We start from the raw sequence: 21000 nt of genomic DNA, 5'->3' as shown, positions 1-21000 counted from the left end.
ACTCAGAAGAATTCGTCAGCTATATAAATATTTGAAGTGTATACAATAAGTGTACAATAAGTGTATACCAGTCACAATTCTCACCTATAACACCCCTTGTGGCTATGCTCTATCTGATCAGAATTGTATATTTTGCCAAGCATAACTTTGTCCTGCCCGGAATTGGGTCTGGCAAAATACATGGCTCAAGTAGAAGACAGAGGAAGATAGATGGATACATAGGCCACATAAACATGGAGTTTACAAAAGCAAAAAACATCATGCAGAACAATTCCAATTTTGTGACACATTTGTCAAATCAGTTTAGTCTTGTAGGCGGGTTGCCTAAAACACTGCTTGGGCTGCGGGTGGAGGGGCACTGGTAGGGGCGAGTATGTGGAGCGAGTTCAAGAGGTTGACAGCCAAGGGGAAGAAAAAGTTCCTGTACCTGGCGGTCCTGGTGGAGATGGCTGATGGAAGTGGGCTGAAGAAGCAGGGGCCTAGGTGAAGGCAATCGTTGACAGCCCTCAGCGCTCTGGAACACAGTCTGGTGTTGTATAGGAGGGCAAGTAAAGGGAAGGGTCACTCAATGATCCTCTCCCCCAACCTGATGACTTTCTGTAGTTTGTGTCTGATGACCCTCTGTAGTTTGTGTCTGTCACTGGCAGTGGGGGCCGGCTTACCAAACCAGTATGGAATCAATCTATCTAGCTAGTATCAATCTAGCTGTGAAGGAACAGAACATCACTCTGTATTATGAGGAGAGGAAAGATTTTTTTTTGGTTGGTTTTATATTTTTCTATTTATTCCAGAATCAACCTGCCGTAGCCATTTTTGGTGCATGCTTCAGAGGGTGAAATAAAAGCTCTTCTGGAACTGTCAGGAGTATACGGTAGCACAAAGATCAAAAGAGAAGGGAAATGGCAAGAGAGCCTGACAGCACCAAATGTCAGCATCACATACACAGAAAAAGATTGATAAGCTTGTTTAGAAAAAAATAAAAACAGCTGGGTGATGAGGGTGGCACAGAAGAGTTATATGTCGGTGTCTGAAAACTACAGAAGCCGGATTCTGAGGATGAGCTGTACAAAGAACGGTATGGAATGTAATCTGTATAGGTAAAGAAGCAACTAGTTGTCAAAACTGCATTTATCAACCCCTCTGCAAATGAGGCACTGCGGAAACAGGTGGTATTTTAAGACTGTATTGCAGCCAGACTCACAAGTCTTACCTTTTTTTCCTCAGGAAATGATTTGATACTACCTCGATCACATAAGCATGAGATCACTGGTCCTTTTGCAACCCAACTATGGCTGATATGATGCAGGAATGAAAACCCCAAACCTCTGCCACCTAATAACTGATCATTTTTTAATAAATGTGCGACAGGTCTGAAAAATCAGACCTTGTCCTGGTTCTTTACAGCAGCACCAATCTTGGGTAGCAGCTACCCTATTCTACATTCCTACATCCTGAGACAGTGGCTACCCTCTTCTGTGTCCAATATACACATAAGACAGCAGCTACCCTCTTCCATGTCCAACCTACCCTGAGACAGCAGCTACCCTCTTCCATGTCTAACCTACCCTGAGACAGCAGCTACCCTCTTCCATGTCTAACCTACCCTGAGACAGCAGCTACCCTCTTCTGTGTCCAACCTACCCCTGAGGTAGCAGCTACCCTCTTCAGTGTCCAACATACCCCTGAGACATCAAACAAGGGAAGGTCCGCACAATGTCCATAAAAGACAGATAATTTTATTATGGACGTATCCAGATCACCACATCATGCAGCTGACATGTTTCGAACCAGACTGGTTCTTAATCATAGCTCACAGCTACCCTCTTCCATGTCCAACCTACCCTGAGACAGCAGCTACCCTCTTCCATGTCCAACCTACCCTGAGACAGCAGCTACCCTCTTCCACGTCCAATCTACCCCTGAGACAGCAGCTACCCTCTATGTCCAACCTACCCCGAGAAAGCAGCTACCCTCTTCTGTGTCCAACCTACGCCTGAGACAGCAGCTACTCTCTTCAGAGTCCTACATACTCCTGAGACAGCAGCTACCCTCTTCCATGTCCAATCTACCCCTAAGACAGCAGCTACCCTCTACTATGTCCAACCTACACCTGAGTTAGCAGCTAACCTTTTCAGTGTCCAACATACCCCTGAGACATCAGCTGCCCTCTTCCATGTCCAATCTACCCCTGAGACAGCAGCTAACAGCAGCTACCCTCTTCAGTGTCCAACATACCCCTGAGACAGCAGCTACCCTCATGATCATCCATGTCCAACCTACATTCTGAGACAGCAGCTATCCTCTTTTACAACAAACCTGCTTTATGAGACAGAAGCTATCCTCTTCTATGTTGAAGTACCTCTTGAGACAGGAGCTACCCTCTTCCATATACAACCTAACCCTGAGAAAGCAGCAACCCTCTTCTGCGTTCAACCTTCTTCCTGAGAAAGCAGCTATCCTGATTCATGCCCAGCCTACACCCTGAGACAGCAGGTATCTTCTTTCACACCCCCTGAGGCAGCACATTTGTAGAAATGTGGCCCTGATTGCTTCACCAATATTTTAGCTCTTTTGTCATCATGAATTGGCTTGACTTCAAAACTGATAGTTGAGGTTTAGGTTCAAAGGCAATTGCTACGTGTCTGAGGAGGATTAGGCCTGTGTTAGAGAAGAGTTGGGGATTCGTTCAGGTAAGTGTGAGGGTGGAGTTAAGCCATTGTTAGAATATGTGTAAGAATTGGGCTCCCATTTAAGCCTGTGTGAATGGTGGGTTTTACTGCATCTTTCTGCATCATATATGAGCCAGTAGCTGCTTTGCTTCTCTCAAATCTTTGATCTGTTATACATTTTATCACACAAGGAATAAGGTAAACTATCTGCCTACAGCACTGACCTGGCCTGTCACACAACATGCATCAGGAATTGCCCAGGGATTAGTCCCTCAAAGACTATGCCTGGTCCTGACTACCACATTACTCAGCTAGCTAGAGGAATTCTCTCCACTCCATTCTCTGAAGAGTTCCTTCACCGTGTCTTTGGATGGTGCCTTTGAGACAATAAGCCGCAATCAATGGAGATGCATCAAAACTTTTTACTCAGTTCTTCAAAAGGCGAATAGCTCTGTAGACATCTTAATAGAGATTCTTATCTCTTTGCTTTGTCTCATCAATCTGATGTGCTTTGTGGACCCCAGACAACAGGTTTGTTCTTGATCTAATAAGCGCTATTGATTTGCCTGGAGGAACACTGAGAGACAGCTCCCTGGTGTTTGCTCAAGATAGCTTCATAGTATTTTGAGGACTACACATGATACTAAGACAGGTGGTTCACTTCTTCAACCTCCTCATTTCTCAAGCAGGTGCACAGACAGTTATCCCATTTTTCAGTCAGTTATCCACTGCTAAGGTATGCAAATAGTTTTACATATCACATATACCGTAGTTGACCTTTGTTCAGAAAATGAGTAATTCCTTCAGTTTGGATCTGCAACGTGTTAGTAATAATGTCACAAGTTATTTCATGCTGCTGGGTAACTATTTTTGAACCTTAGATGCATGGCTGCTTCACACTGCTTGGAACAGAGTATTTTTCAACATATAGAGTTTAAGAGCTTTCTGACAGTTACTCAGTTTGTGCAGGTGTGGAAAATAAGCAACAATTGGAACTGCTCTGTCTGTGCAGCTAATTCAATTAAAGAAATAATCCAGTTCTGACTATACTTAACCTGTTAGCTCAAATAGGACGTACCGGTACATCCAGATTGAGCCTCACTAACACAAACAGGACCTGTCAATCAGTGCCATTCAGTGTGCTATTTACACCTTGGGGATTGATGAAGGGGAACATGTGTTCCCTGAGCCAATCCAAGTGCCTGGGAATAAATGAACATGACTTCAATCAAGAGCCATGTTCATTCATAATAATGAAAGTAAAAATCATGGTAACCCAGGATAAGTTTGCGCTATCTTGTAGCCAAAGAGTAAAATTGCAATTAAAGTACATAAAAAATGACTACCATCATTAACCATCTTCATTTTGATATGTTTCATCAGAAATCTAGCAGGCTTCCATCAAACTGCAAGCACTGTACTGCTCAATGCAGCACAAAGCTATGGGCCATCAATCCCCCACCCCTCCTGTCCTGCCCCCATCCCACAAAGATTTGCAGCAGTCAGGGATGGTCGTAGTCAGCCAACTTCGCTACGCTGGAAATACGCGTAGTTTTACGCAATTACGCTTCGCCAAACTACGGCTTCGAAAACAAATATTCGCTTTGTATGCATTTCGTAGACTACGCGTTAAAATACGCAATTACGCGTAGTGCGAAGCGTAGTGTATGCGGATACTTATGCCCGTATGCAGAAAATTGTACGCATTAATTTCTTTATAAATGCATATACTGGGAACCCTTCTATGGTTACATTCCCCTTTCCAATGCGTAAATTTGTATGCATACAATCACATGCGGAAAAATTAACGCATTCGTAGTTCACTACGCAATACACATGTTAACTACTCATAGCGGTACTTCGCTACGCATAAATTCGTAAGCGTAGTTTTGAAACTTCGCCTATGAACTACGATGCGTAGATGCGAACTACGATGCGTAAATTCGCACTGGCGTAGTTTCTGCTCATCCCTGGCAGCAGTGTGTTACAATACCGCAACCCATTGTACCCCAACACTCCCGCCAACAAGGCCGCCTGTTACAAAACACTGTCTGCAACACACCACTGTGAATGTGGCCTAATGCTGGGAACAAACTTGTCTGTTTTTGTGTGTGTTTTCTTCAGGGCCGGGACAAGATTCTCCAGGCAGAGATTCAAAAGTGCACCGAATTGTGCCTGGCCCAGTATAGGTAGCAGTTTTTCACAGATTAGGAAGACCCCTGCCCAGTTTATCTAGCCAAACACGCCCCCAGTATTAGGTAAGTCCCCTCCCAGTATAGATAGCAAGATGTGCTCCTCTATTAGGTAGTAGAGATGGCCCAAACTGTTCACCGGCGAGCAGTATTCTGAGAACATCCGCTGTGCGCATTTGTGGCGAACAGCGAACATTTGGCGTTTTTGATTCACCCCCTATACATCATCATTGAGCTAAACTTTGACCCCTTACCTCACAGTCAGCAGACACATGGCAGCCAATCAGCTAGCAACCCCTCCTGGACCCCCGACCCCCCTATCAAAAAGCAGTTGTGGTGGCTATATTGGATTCATTCTCTGCTGGCTGCTGACTGTTAGTGAGAGCAGGGTCAGACTTGCTGCAGGTAGGGAGCCTGTGTTCTTGTTCCTCAAGGTAAGCCTGTGTTCTTGTTCCTCACTTGCTGTGATAGCACCCCATACAGTCCTTTTGAAGGCTAGCACATCGGTCTCCTCTGTTTTTGTGTATGTGACACTCCACAGCCCACTGACACCCAGAGCTGTGTGCACACTACTGCTGTTGCCTCATTAAGTTGCAGGCACAGTACCACTCCAATGCATTATTATTTCACTGTATTCTGATTGTACTATTGCATTTTTCTGTGCGGCTTGCGGGAGCACGACCAGGGTGTGTGCAGCTTGGCCCCGTGCATGCGCAGTAGCTGGCAACTCGAAGTGACAGGCCAGCTTTGTGGGGGTCACCGCTACTGGCTAGAGGGAATCCAGAGGATGTTGTGGACACAGGAGGACTCCAGAGGGCTGCAAGAAGCTCCAGGTGAGTTAAAATTGTTTTTTTTGTACACACACACACATACACACTCATACGTACACACACACACACACACACACACACTTATTGTCACTTGCAGGGATCAGGACTCAATCTCTCTGGCAATAGTTGGGGGCCTAGTCCTGTACAGAGACATTTCAAGCCTACTACAAGCAGGGCTGGATTACTGACCAAGCAACAAGAGCAATTAATTGGGGCCCCCATAGAGATATATGCCCCTGTTCATGTGGTCTCTTAAAAACAAAGTCTTTACTAATTGTTACGGAGATAAGGAATTACACAGACAGGCACATACAGAATTTCTTTCCCTCCTGCATCCACCACCTCTCTCCTTAGTTGAGCTTGTAGAGCTGTCAGATACAGGCTAGGGGCTGGAATGATTTTTCTGTAATATGTCCACACAGGAGAAGCTGCTTGCTAGCATGGAAGGACTGAAGTGTACAGGTACATCTGAAGTTAACGTTTCTTCCATGCTAGCATCATCATTTGAAAAAACTGCTCTGATAAAAATCCTCTGGGAGCACATCTATTCATCAGTTTTCAGTGTGCACTTTTCTGCATGCTACTACGCTTGTGCAGGGAGCTTCCAGCAGTGGAAGCACGATCAGAGTGTGTGCTGCTCAGGGCCGGGCATGTGCAGTGCGGGGGTTGCCACTGCTGGCCAGAGTGGATCAGGAGGATGTTATGGGCACAGGAAGCCTCCAGGGGGCTGCAAGAAGCCCCAGGTAAGTTAAAATCATTTCTAATCCTTTAAAGAGGAACTGTCGCAAAAATCTTAAAATTTAAAACCCATACAAATAAGAAGTACATTTCTCCCAGAGTAAAATGAGTCATAAATTACTTCTCTCCTTTGTTGCTGTGTCACTTACAGTAAGTAGTAGAAATCTGACATTACCGACAGGTTTTGGGCTAGTCCATCTCTCCATAGGGGATTCTAAGCATGGCCTTTATTCTTTAAGAAGACATTCCCTGAAAAAGATTTATACAAAGATGCTGGCCAGCCTCCCTGCTCGCTGTACACTATTTTGGTAGTTGGACGGAGCAACTGCCATTCACTAAGTGCTTTTAAAAATAAAGAAAATCCTGAGAACCCCCCTATGAGAAGATGGGCTAGTCCAAAAAAAGTCTGTCGGTAATGACAGATTTCTACTTCTTATTGTAAGTGACAGGTACATAGGAGAAAAGTAATTTATGGTTCATTTTACTTTGGGAGAAATGTACTTATTTGTACGTGTTTTAAATTTTAAGATTTTCGCGACAGTTCCTCTTTAACACTACTATATGCCTTGTACAGGACTGATTTACATAATAACAGAAATATATTGATGGAGGCAGAACTTCATGTTAGCAATAACATCTTGCTGTTTATATGTGGCCCAGAAAAAAACAAATCATCTGACTGATAGCCCTCATTGTACGGTAAAATTCACACAGCCATCAGCACTTAGGCACTTGATGACCAATCACTTTACCCCGTATACCATAAATGGCCCCATCTTTCAATCTCAGAGAACTTGTGTCTACTCAGCACCCCTACAAAGTGGGTTAGGGAGGAACGCAACTGTGAATTTCCTTGTGCTCCTGCTAGACGCCAGGTGCTGCGCTCTCTGCCTGTCATTTATACTGCGGCGTGACTGGCCAGCCTCCCTCCCCGAGCGCAGCCAAGTTCCATTGATAGATGATTTGTCTTCCTTCATTGTGTCTCCAGGCTATCGAATGTAAAGATCTCCTCGTCGACATAAAAAGATAAGCTGCACGCAGCATATTTATAGATAGAAGAAAGTTCTAGGAATCAGTTGAGCCTTCAGTTTCTAGATTCGGCTCACAGCGAGGGCGAGGCTGTCACCCTGGCGTTTGACCTCTTAGGAGACGGGCGAGGTGACAGGTTGCAAGGTGCAAGAGACAACCTAAGAATAATACAGACTGTATGGATTCAATTCCCTCTGCTTGTGCATTCCTACTGACATGAATATGGAGGAATTGTCAGGGTAGGTGCACACATAACATAACATGAAAGATCCTGGTTTATGTCATGGGCGGTATTTTTGTGTGTGCATTTTGATGCGTTTTTGGTGTGTTTGCGTTTTTTTTTTTTACCGCATATGCATTTTTCAAGCGTTTTGCACGCATTGTGATGCATTTGCGTTTCGCATATACAAAACGCATATGCGTTTTGTGTGCGTTTTTCATGCGTTTTCCAATTGCGTTTCATGCAAATCACTAGGAAGACAATAGGAAGCGGAAATATATCGCAAAACAGTAATAATAAAAAAAAACTGCATAGAAAAACGCATACCATTGCGTATCCTTTGACTTTCACTTTGACTATAATGCAACAGAAACAGCGTTTTTAAAAACGCATATGCAATTTTTTATATGCGTTTTTTCCTGTGGCCCATAGACTTGCATTAGCATCAAAAATGCAGCGTTTTCCGCAACGCTAGCGTTTCTGCTAAGTGTGCACCTCGCCTCAGACCAGAGCATGTTAAAGAACAACTCTACTTTTGTCTACACCATTGTCTGTATCATTAATGTGCCACATGTCTGTTACTCTGTGCAGCACCACGGAATATGTTGGAGCTTTATAAAACAATAATAATAATACGGAAGACCTGTAAAGATAATAGTATGGAAGACCTGCTGAGATGTCTATGGCCCAGCGCACACCAAAAACCTCTAGCAGATCGGCAAAACGCTAGAGGTTTTTAAAGCAGATTTTCAGAGCGATTCTAGGCATGTAGGTTTTCTAAACATGTCTAGTGTTTTTTTTGAGCATTTTTGTGTAGCAGATTTCATAAATTGTTACAGTAAAGCTGTTACTGAACAGCTTATATAACAAAAACGCCTGGAAAACCGCTCTGATCTAGCGTTTTTCAGAGTGGTTTTCCACTTTCCTGTACTTTACATTGAGGCAGAAACGCTTCTGCAAACCGCAAAAATGCTGCAGGAGCCACGTTTGTGGTTTGCTAAACTGCTGGTGTGCACCATCCCATTGAGATACATTAGCCAAGCGTTTTCAGAGGCGGGTGCGGTTTTGAAAACGCTACCAGAAACCCTTGGTGTGCATTGGGCCTATATCTGGTCACTAATGAGTGTAGTATATTTCATAAAATTAATGTACTGATTTTCCAAACCTGAAGCGAAGATAAACTTATGATATAATGCATTGTATGTGTAGTACGGATAAGGAAGAGAACATTAGTAGCAAAAAAAGAAAGAAAAGCGTCATATATTGTTTTACAATACAAAAACCAGGGGCGTAGCAAAAGGGGATGCAGAGGTAGCAACCGCATCGGGGCCCTTGGACCAGAGGGGCCCTCCCTCAACTGTAGTATTAGCTGTCTCTTGGTTCTGTGCTCATAATAACCACTTTTACAGATACTTTGAATAGCAGTAATCATTAACAAACTGCTCCACATTCCCTTCTTGCACCTCTGACACTAGTTGCCATTGGCAGGTTTTGGTGCAACGTATCAATTGTTATGTATAGAGTGCTTGGGGGGGCCCAATGTAAAACTTGCATCAGGGCCCAAAGCTCCTTAGCTACGCCACTGACAAAAACTTCAGTTGTTATCTATGCAAAAGAGCTTCTCTGAGCTATTTGACCCAATTTGGGTCAAATACAGTCCTGTTTTTGAAGCACATAAACTGTGCTTCTGCATACACCACTGCACTGCTGTTCATTCATGATGTAAGTGAATGAAGCCTTTTCCTGTATAAGTCCAATATCGGACATAGTCTGACATAGAAGAGCTAGCTGTCATTAGATGGCAATATTGCCGGGTAAAATCTGGCAGAGCGTCGTCCATTTCAGATCAGAGTGTTGGACTAAGTTGTTGTGCCCCTGTTCTGCCACTTCGCCACACAATAAAAGTGGGCCTATTTGGGCTGTCAATATGGGCGCTGTTGCCAGATTTACCAAAATCACCAGTGTGGAGGAACGCAGGGACAATCCCAGGATTTTTAAGGGGGTGATTCCTGAAAGATCTCCCTCAGCCACGCACAATAAAGTATAATAATATGGTAGGACATCATGCTGGGTACACATAATGCATTTTCCCGTCCGACTTTCCTTCATGTCCGATCTGCTCCAGATCGACAACGGGATCGATCAGGAGCAGTTTGGCTACAGATAATAATGAGGATTGGCGATATTGCTAATCAAGAGGAAAGTGAAGCATTCGCACAGCAGGGCACTGGGCTGTTCTCATGACTGACTCCTAAATTCCCCAGAGCTGCTCCATGCTCTGTACACACGCTGCTGCTCCATGCTCGGTACACACGCTGCTGCTCCATGCTCGGTACACACGCTGCTACTCCATCCAAAGTCCACTGTAGCAGGGAAAGAAAGGGGGCAGTGCTGTGAGCAGCAGGATACCTGCAGATATTCTGGTGTCTCAACTTGTACCTGTCCCCAAACACTGCACCGGCCCTGGTCTGAGGGGGATTCCGGGCAGCTGTAATCCTCCCCTGCGTTTGGTTATGGAGCACCCCATGTAAAAAAGACTTGTGGTGTGGCATAGCCGTAGGTCACAGCATGAGTGAGTGATCATTATCAATGAGAGTCCAAAGGTACTGGCACCACCTTCAGTAAAAAATTAACTCTTTATTAGAAAAGTCATTAAAATGACATGAAGAAATAAAAAATGGCCATAGCTGCTATGGCCTTCTTTTTATTTCTGTATATCGAGCTAATTTTTTTTACTGAAGGTGGTGCCAGCCTCTGTGGACTCTCGTTACCAGATATAGTGCAACATGGCATCATCCTATGTGGATCAAAGTGTGTGACAAAGTCCATGAAAATAGATTGATAGACCTACAGCACCTGTGTAACGCAAGCATCGCTATGGGGATTTATGAGGTTTAATTTTCAAGGTGAGTGGTTGTTGTCTTGCAAATTAGTCTGTTTTCTTTCTGTAAAAAAAGTAGAGTAAAATCAGGTCTAGTCTAGTAGTACAAAATGATCATATCATCTCCATTTGTAGCTCTTAATGAAAATATTCCTCTTGTGTCTCACCTGCAATCCATGGATCCTACAACCACAGAACGTCATTGCCGCTTATGTACATCGAAGTTAGAAAACACATGGGTAACTGGATATGTGTGTTTAGTAAATCGTGCTGCTGGAATGATGCTTACATGATTTCACTGGCTCCTCTCTATCAGGGCATTTGCCTTTGCTATATCTGGCTGCATTATGAGCTTCCAGCTAATTTTTATAGACTGACAGATTTTGATATGTGGAGAAAGAAAGGAGAAACAAAGAGCACACTGGCAGTGGAGGGGGTTTTGATGTTTCGTCGCTTGTGTCCGCCGTACCGCCACACACCCGACCAACCAACTTCTGCGCGAGATCATGCTGTATGCACGATCGGCAATGCGACCAATTTCCGTCCCAAAATTGGTCACTTTGTCAGTCAGGCACTTGGCGGCACCGATTTGATTATAATAATCGAATTGGATGGTCGATCGGCTGCCAAGTCGCCTAATGCTTGCCTTAGCTAAAGCTGAAGGTAAATACTCCATTCTCCTCCTCTTTGACCTGTCAGCAGCTTTTGACACAGTAGATCATCCCCTACTCCTCCAGTCCCTCCAGTCCTTGGGCATTCACGATCTCGCCCTGTCCTGGCTTTCATCCTACCTCTCCAACCGCTCCTTCACGACCACCTTCAATGAGTCCTCGTCCACTCCCAACCACCTCTCGGTGGGAGTCCCCCAAGGTTCGGTCCTTGGCCCCCTACTGTTCACCCTATACACATCCTCCATTGGCAAGGTTATCTCCTCCATGGGTTTTAACTATCATCTGTATGCAGATGACACCCAGATCTACCTCCACACCCCTGACATATCCACCACTACCATGGACAAGGTCTCCTCCTGTCTATCAGCCATCTCCTCCTGGATGTCCGCTAGGTTCCTGAAACTAAATCTAGACAAAACGGAATTTATGATCTTCCCACCCCGGCCATCCACGAACCTCCCAGATGTGCATGTCACTGTTAACCACACTACTATTCACCCTACCTCTCAAGCCCACTGTCTGGGTGTCACCCTGGACTCCGCACTCTCCTTTACTTCCCACATCCAAAACCTCACTAAGTCCTGCAACTTCCACCTTCGTAACATCTGTAAGATTCGCCCTTTCCTGACCTCTGCCACCACCAAACTCCTCATCCATGCCCTCATAATTTCCCGCCTTGACTACTGCAATGCCCTGCTGTCTGGTCTCCCTATGACCCGAACAGCCCCACTGCAGTCCATCATGAATGCGGCAGCCAAAATTATCCACTGCTCCCATCGCTCCACCACGGCAGATCCCCTCCTAGAATCCCTCCACTGGCTTCCTATCCAGTCCAGAATCAGATTCAAGATACTGTGTCTGACCTACAAATCTGTCCACAAAACCTGTCCAACCTACATTTCCGATCTTATAGGTACACACCTAGCCGCTCACTCCACTCTTCCAATGAACTTCGCCTAACCGCCCCCCGCATCACCCAGTCCCATGCACGCCTCCAGGACTTCTCAAGAGCTGCTCCAACACTATGGAACTCCCTACCTCCACCCATTAGGGCAGCCCCCTCCTTCAACATCTTCAAGAAAGCCCTCAAAACTCACCTTTTCACTCTGGCCTACTACCCCTCACAAGTGCTCTAAACCTACAGCTGAACTCTGGTCCCCTACCATTCGTGTCCTTACCTCTCCCTCTAGATTGTAAGCCTTTGGGCAGGGTCCTCCTCCTTTTGTGTCCTACCTGATCTTGCACCTCCATTACTGTGAACCCATGCTATGCATCTGAGTAAACCTAACTTGCCTAATCTCCATGCTCCATCCAGTGACTGACTAAGCATTACCTGGTACTCATACTATGGTGTGTGATCTGGTTTTCTTGTATTCCTGTATTGTCATATTGCTGTATGTCACCCCTAAATATTGTCTGTAACCTAAATTAATGTTCAGCGCTGCGTAATATGTTGGCGCTTTATAAATACAATAAATAAATAAATAATGTATGGCCACCTTTATTCTTTTAAGCTAGCCAATAAATGGTATCACCTTGATTTAAAACTTCTTGCTGCTATTGTCTAAAGCATTGTATATAAGCTAGACAAAACTCAGCTGATAAAAAGTACTGTGTCTTGTAATCAAATCTGCATACATTTTTTGATACAGCAAAATTCTGTTTTTTAGTTAATTATTGCTTGCATGGATGGTTTATCACAGGAGTGTAACAGCAGTAGTAGTGGCTCCCTTAATTGCAGAAGTGTGGCAAGGCGCCCCCCCCCCCCCCCCCCCGTTATTTCAGTACACTGTAAAAGTTGTGGGACCCATCTATGATCTTCGTTGGGGGGGGGGGGGGGGGGGGTCATGATTTGTAATCTCACCCTAGTTTATCAACTCATCAAACATCGATTGGATTGCAAAAAGACGTTGATGTTCAGGCACAGGAGAGGCCATTATGTTTGAGTGATTACTGCAGCACGCTCCTGCTACAGTGCGCACATTCTGACAAGCCCTGTGACTTTATATAGAGCGCAGGAGATTGACATGGATGAAGCATTCCAAGACTGCAGCATCTGCATGGCCAGCCACACACTCCAGGGAAAGTCCTAAATAGAAGGCATTACAAACATCTAACTCTAATGATGTCAGACTTTCTGTTGACAAGTTCAGCACAAGGTCGAGTGGATGCCCCACTCACAGAGAGCAAATGTCTTCAAGGCTTCTTACATTGATTATTTTTTTATTGCAAATGTCCAAGCAGGGAAGAGACAAAATTCTGAAAGAGTGAAAATGAAGGACAAACTAACTCAGGATTTATCTCCGCTTTATAAAGATAAAAAATGAGTTGCGTTAGCAGCGGAAAATAATACACCATGGAGCACAGGAATTTCTTTATAATTTTATAACAGAACTTCCAATCCCATGGGTATAGTTGGTCAATGAGGTGCAAATAATGCTACAAATTATTAGAATCAAATTCAACAGGAATAGGGATGATCAATGATATACTTCTGAATTTATGCAAATGTGTATGCAGTCCAGAATCAGATTCAAGATACTGTGTCTGACCAACAAATCTGTCCACAAAACCTGTCCAACCTACACTTCCGATCTTACTCAAAGGTACACACCTAGCCGCTCACTCCACTTCTCCAATGAACATCGCCTGACTTCCCCCCGCATCACCCAATCCCATGCACGCCTCCAGGACTTCTCAAGAGCCGCTCCAACACTATGGAACTTCCTACCTCCACCCATTAGGGCAGCTCCCTCCTTCAACATCTTCAAGAAGGCCCTCAAAACTCACCTTTTCACTCTGGCCTACTACCCCTCACAAGTGCTCTAAACCTACAGCTGAACTCTGGTCCCCTACCATTCGTGTCCTTACCTCTCCCTCTAGATTGTAAGCCTTTGGGCAGGGTCCTCCTCCTTTTGTGTCCTACCTGATCATGCACCTCCATTACTGTGCACCCATACTATGCATCTGATTGAACCTAACTTCCCTAATCTCCATGCTCCCATCCAGTGACTGACTAAGCATTACCTTGTACTCATACTGTGCTGCGTGATCTGTTTTTTCTTGTATTCCTGTATTGTCATATTGCTGTATGTCACCCCTAAATATTGTCTGTAACCTAAACTAATGTCCAGCGCTTCATAATATGTTGGCAGTTTATAAATTCAATAAATAAAATATATGCAGTTTGAAAATGGACCAATCAGTTTAAACCCAGGTTTAAATTGATTGGTCAATTTTCAAGCTGCATATATTTGCATACAAATTTACATAAATGTTCATCAATTCGGGAAAAATGTGCATATCATTGACCGTCTCTAACGTTTCCCACCTCTGGGAGCCCTTGGAAGCACTTGTGTGCTTTGTATTGCGCATCTGATCCCCGAAGGCATCATTTCCTCCCTTACTCTCCTCTGCCTGATTGTGTATGATTTGCCCGCCCTCTTCCCAATCTTCAGGCACTCCCACCTAGCTCTGCAATAGAAAATGCATTGTCTCAGCATAAGAAATATTGGCCAATCATAGAGGAACAGGGGGGGGGGAAGAGGCTTCAGCCAATCAGGCTGCATTAGTTAAGTCTGAGAGGAAAGTAAAGAAGCAAACAAAGACAACCCAGCATGCCCTGCAACTTCCTTTGTGCGGCAATGTACCAAATAAGAGTCAGGTAACTGGGGAATGATCATTTATCGACAAAAAAGGTAATAGTGATTTTAACTGTTGGGTTGCCCGGTTAGCCACCTTATTACTTGTTTACCAGATAAAAATAAAGAATTAATTTTTGATTTTATGCCCGACAGTTACACTTTAACATTATTTTCACGTAAAAATGAATGCAAAAAGAATATTGGCATTGTCGCTCATCACTGCTAGGGACATTGGTGTAAGATACTGTATTTTTTGGACTATAAGACTCAACTTTTCTTCCCCAAAAGTAGGGAAAAAAAGACACTGCATCTAATAGTCCAAATGCAGGGAGTTCCTGACTTGTGAATGCCTGCGAATACGAACCTCCAACCTGCCGCAATATCGGGGTCTCCCTGTACTGTGCCCATGCAGAGGTAGACACAGGGAGACACAAAGGGGCATAGAGGAGGACACAAGGAGGACAGAGGCAGACACATGGGGGGAAAGGAGGACACAAGGGGGGCAGAGGAGGACACAGGGAGACACAAGAGGTAGAAGGGGGCATGAGGTACAAATGGGGCATAATCCACAAGATGCCCCTTCACCATGGGTGCACCAGGTTTAGTATATATTTTCCCCCCTGGTTGTTGTCCTCTAAATCTAGCTGCATCTTATGGTCAGGAGCGTCTTATAGTCCAAAAATTACGGCAGTTAAAGAGACTCAGAGATGAGTCTCACTACAGTTTTTTACTTACCAGGGGCTTCCTCCAGCCCCATAAGCATGGCTGAGTCCCTCGCAGTCCTCCTACAATGTCCTGTTCAGCCCTGGTAAGCAGCTCAGTGACATCAGCAGCGGAGTTTCTGTGTGTGCGCAGACCTTCTGTGCAAGTGCAGAAGGCCCCGGCTGACGTCACTCAGTCAGACTGAGTCCGAATGAGCCGCTTACCGGGGGTTGACTGCGGGACAACGGCGGAGCTGAGGAGGACGGCGAGGGACACATCTATGCTTATGGAGCTGGAGGAAGCCCCGGGTAAGTAAAAAACTGCATCTCATTTCTGAGTCTCTTTAACCTCCTTGGCGGTAATCCCGAGCTGAGCTCGGGGTATGCCGCCGGAGGTCGCCGCTCAGGCCCTGCTGGGCCGATTTTCATTCTGAAAAAAGCAGCACACGCAGCCGGCACTTTGCCAGCCGCGTGTGCTGCCCGATCGCCGCCGCTCCACGGCGATCCGCCGCGTGCAGCGGCGAAAGAGGGTCCCCCCAGCCGCCCGAGCCCAGCGCAGCCGGAACAAACAGTTCCGGCCGGCGCTAGGGGCTGGATCGGGCGGCTCTGACGTCAGGACGTCGACTGACGTCCATGACGTCACTCCGCTCGTCGCCATGGCGACGAGGAAAGCGAAACAAGATAGGCCGCTCATTGCGGCCTATCTTGTTACTTTCGATTGCCGGAGGCGATCGAAAGTACGCTTCCGGAGCGCCCTCTAGTGGGCTTTCATGCAGCCAACTTTCAGTTGGCTGCATGAAATTTTTTTTTTTTTATTTAAAAAAAACCCCATTGCAGCCTCCCTGGCAAAATAAATAAACCGCCAGGGAGGTTAAATAAAGGTGAGCAGGTATTGTTTATTGCAGTTTCGTAAAATGGCAGCGCTCAACAGTGGTATGTATAGCACCAACTTCACCACTTTTTATTAGTCAGGTTCAATCCTATTGTATAACTTCCATATATTTTCCTCCCATGCTTGTATCTTCTCAGTATCCGCCTCTCCATGAACATGAAAGACACAAAGTAAGGGCAGCAGCCCTGGTCTGTTATCCTTATAACTTTGTAACCGTCACTGAACCTCCTGCGTCCATCTCCTTTCAACTGTGCTGTGCAAATGTGTCTCAAAGCACACCCAGAGCAGAATTATCCACCAGGCAACCTAGGCAGGAGGCTAGGGCCTACTGTGCGTCAAGGGGCCCACCATCCTCCTTCTCTGACCTCTCTCCTCCACTTTGACTTTAATCCATCTCTGCACACACCGTCACCAGCACCCACTCCTATAACATCAAAACTGCTCACCAGATTTACTTGCTGATGCTGACCATATGATAGTAGACCAGCCAATATTGCATATGTTTGCATCCAACTGTCATGCATCTGCTTCAAGATACAGTACTATGGCTCTCTTGATCTATACAACTCGGAAAGTCTTGCATATAGTGTAAAACCTTTTATTAGTATAAGGCAAGAAAATGAACAGCGCTACTTAAAAACAGACAAGTGCCTACCTGTAAAAGAGTGCAAGCCCCACTTGTGGGGTCGAATACACACCTAGCATACACATGACCTGTCTACCACTGGAGGATGTTGGTTTCCATAACAGCTTGCATGCAACCTATTAAGTACTCGTCCCTCCCACTGCGAAGAAGTCAATCCCCCATTTGGTGTATATGCAGAGCTTCTGTTTGGGTCCAAGGTGCGTTTGGTAGGCACTTGTCTGTTTTTAAGTAGCGCTGTTCATTTCCTTGCCATGCACTAATTTAATTCATTTTTGGTCAGCTGCTCCCACTTAACAGCTTTGCTTTTGGTGTATATGCAGAGCTTCTGTTTGGGTTCAAGGTGCGTTTGCAGTTTCTGGGGGGGCTCAGCGCACCTCTGATTCGAGGCCATTCAGAGGCGGCCTAGCGATGCGCTGATCCACCTTTTGCGCAATTTTCAATTTTGGATTTTACTTGATTAGCCGCACCCAGGCTATGCATATACATAGGTTAGGATTTAGTTAGTGTTAGGTCCCTCCCATGGAGGATTGACTTCTTCGCAGTGGGAAGGACGAGTACTTGATAGGTTGTATGCAAGCTGTTACGGAAACCAACATCCTCCAGTGGTAGACAGGTCATGTGTATGCTAGGTGTGTATTTTATCCCACAAGAGGGGCTTGCACTCTCTTGCAGGTAGGCACTTATCTGTTTTTAAGTAGCGCTGTTCATTTCCTTGCCATGTACTAATTTAATTTATTTTTGGTCAGCTGCTCCCACTTAACAGCCTTGCTTTTGATGTATATGCAGAGCTTCTGTTTGGGTTCAAGGTGCGTTTGCAGTTTCTGGGGGGGCTCAGCGCACCTCTGATTCGAGGCCATTCGGAGGCGGCCTGGTGATGCGCTGATCCACCTTTTGCGTAAAACCTTTTATTGTATATATAAAAATTGAATAGAAAAGCACTCACATTTAGTGAACTATAAAAGCAATTTGTACAAAAACCATGTGGCCACACTGCTGGTCCAACTTCGCGTCTCCATGACATGGCGCCGCCTCACTAGCTTCTCCAACGCGTTTTGACTTCGTCTCATCAGGGACAGGGACTTGGAGATGGTTGTGTGGCTACAATGCAGAGAGGAGTGAGGTCTTGTCGAGGACGGCTGGAATTAGGTAAAGTATGACACTCAGCTGCAGCCACTCTGCTATATGTTGGGGAGATGGGGGGGAGGTAATGTGCACACAGGCTAATTTGAGGAAGGAGGGGTGTGAAATATACCAGTTCTGGGATTTTGTTGGGGGGTGAGGAGCTGGCTGACAGTGTTTTGCATTTTAGTTACGCCCAGGGCAGATTTACCATAAGGCACTGTAGGCACGTGCCTACAGGCGCCTAATGCTGGAAAGGTGGCTCACTCCACTCCCCAAGTGCCTCCCTCTATCCTTCCCTATGCAGAGTTCCAAACAGAATGTAAATGTGAGGTTACTCGCCCAGCTCTCAGCATTCCACTGACAAGATCTCCCTTCAGTCGGGGCACCACTAGATACTTAATACTGAGGGTACCTCTGGTTACCTAATACTAAGGGACACATGTAGCTACCTATGACAGGCAAGGGAAGTAAGGGAGAAGTGTCAGCTGCTTCTGCCAGCACACTTGTGGTGTGGTTCGGCGGGGGGGTTGGTAGGCTCGTGGAGGGCGAAGTCTAGGGTGCCAGGACATCTGTGCCTATAGGATCCTGTGAGGTAAATCTGGGCCTGTTTACACCCCTGGACCCTTGGCTCTGTAGCTTCACCACTTCACTAAAAGTTTCTTCTAGCTACGCTCCACAATCGCCACATAGTAGTAAAGCCGTATGGCTGAGATGGAGGGAACACTGCCGGCTAATGACATTACCTCATTCCAGAGTGAAGAAACTGACCATCATTCCTACTAATGAACGCCAGAAAGAAACACATTTGCCTCTTTGTACATACTAAACAATGCAAGCGGCCGTTATGTGAGAAAAATGTGCACTTATGCTTTAAATATGAATTTTTATGAGAGAACATCTCGGAGCAAATCATTCCTGGAGGAGCAGAACTTGCTTACACGCCAAGATTCGTCATTGACATATGGGTGAAATACGATGTCTACTAATGGACGTGCTGATACCGGAGCTGAAGAAGATTTATTTGTTGAATGGGAGATTTATCTGTTGTAGTGCTGTGACAGCTGTGAAGCTGAGAGAATTACAAGGAACGCAGGACACTTGACGCTGCGGCATGGAGAGGTCATTGGCCATAGACAAACACAAGCTTCTCTTGTATACAGCTGCCCTCAGGCTGTGTGCATGGCCTGCTTCTTAGGGTTAGGCTGTTGCTAGGCCTGAGCTGATAGACTGACTTTTAAAGAGAAATGTAATATGCATTGTTAACAATTCATGTCTAATTCCAGAATTGGTCCCTGATGTTCCAGAGGAGTAATACTTTCATTATAAAATGAGTAATTTCCAGGCCAGGGGTGCAACTAGATATCATAGGGCAGCCCACAGAACTTTCCCTATGTTACTATCCCCTCTCCAGTCTCCCCTATAGGCAGTTTGGGAAATTCATAGCTAACTTGAAGAGAAACTGTTCATAAGTATTGAACTTCATCCCAGTCAGTAGCTGACACCCCCTTTTCCCCTGAGAAATATTTTCCTTTTCACAAACGGTTCATCAGGGGGCTATGTATGGCTGATATTATGGTGAAACCCCTCCCACAGTGTGATGTCAGGACCATGGTCCTGACAGTTTCCTGTCTGTGAACCTCATTGCATTGTGGGAAATAACAGCTGTTTACAGCTGGGTCCAACTGCCAAAAAAGCAAGCAGCATCTCCTTCCACTGACATCACCTACCAGCAGTAAAAATGTCACCATGTGATAAATGTCAGAATAAAAATCAGGGAGAGGAAAGATTTTACAATGGGAAAGCATTGACTAAATCATTTATACACAATTATTGTAAAAAAAAATTACTACATTATTTTCACTGGAGTTCCTCTTTAAGTTGAAATGAAAAAATTAAACTAATTTAACTGTGAAAAAAAGCAATGTGGATGAATGTTTATAGCTGTTTGGTAACACAAAGTGGAATTTCAAAGCAGCTCATGTATTTTGGCAACCGCTTATCAGCTATCCCATAGACCGCAATGTTAATTGCAGCTATGGGATGCCAGGTATTTTTTGGTGTGGGGACTTTAAGCGGCACAACTAATATGGAGTTGCGCAAGTGTCTGAGAAGAATTCAGCTAGCAGTGGAGGTGCTCGGCAAGGGATCGGTAAGTAGTGTCAAGGAGGTTCAGTTTGACGCAGGGTCCAAACCAAGTGGTAGAGCAAGCAGCATAAGCGGTAAGTTTGTCATATCAGTGTAAAGGTTAGTGTTAGGCATAGCAGTAGGAGGGTTAGTGTTAGGCGAATTGGTTGGAAGGTTAGTGTTAGGCATAGCAGTAGGAGGGTTAGTGTTAGGCGAATTGGTTGGAAGGTTAGTGTTAGGCATAGCAGTAGGAGGGTTAGTGTTAGGCGAATTGGTTGGAAGGTTAGTGTTAGGCATAGCAGTAGAAGGGTTAGTGTTAGGCAAATTGTTTGGAAGGTTAGTGTTAGGCATAGCAGTAGGAGGGTTAGTGTTAGGCGAATTGTTTGGAAGGTTAGTGTTAGGCATAGCAGTAGAAGGGTTAGTGTTAGGCGAATTGTTTGGAAGGTTAGTGTTAGGCATAGCAGTAGAAGGGTTAGTGTTAGGCGAATTGTTTGGAAGGTTAGTGTTAGGCATAGCAGTAGGAGGGTTAGTGTTAGGCGAATTGGTTGGAAGGTTAGTGTTAGGCATAGCAGTAGGAGGGTTAGTGTTAGGCGAATTGGTTGGAAGGTTAGTGTTAGGCATAGCAGTAGGAGGGTTAGTGT

The sequence above is a fragment of the Hyperolius riggenbachi genome, chromosome 2 (assembly GCF_040937935.1).
Source record: "Hyperolius riggenbachi isolate aHypRig1 chromosome 2, aHypRig1.pri, whole genome shotgun sequence".
Lineage (NCBI taxonomy): Eukaryota > Metazoa > Chordata > Amphibia > Anura > Hyperoliidae > Hyperolius > Hyperolius riggenbachi.
This window is presented reverse-complemented; position numbering follows the sequence as displayed.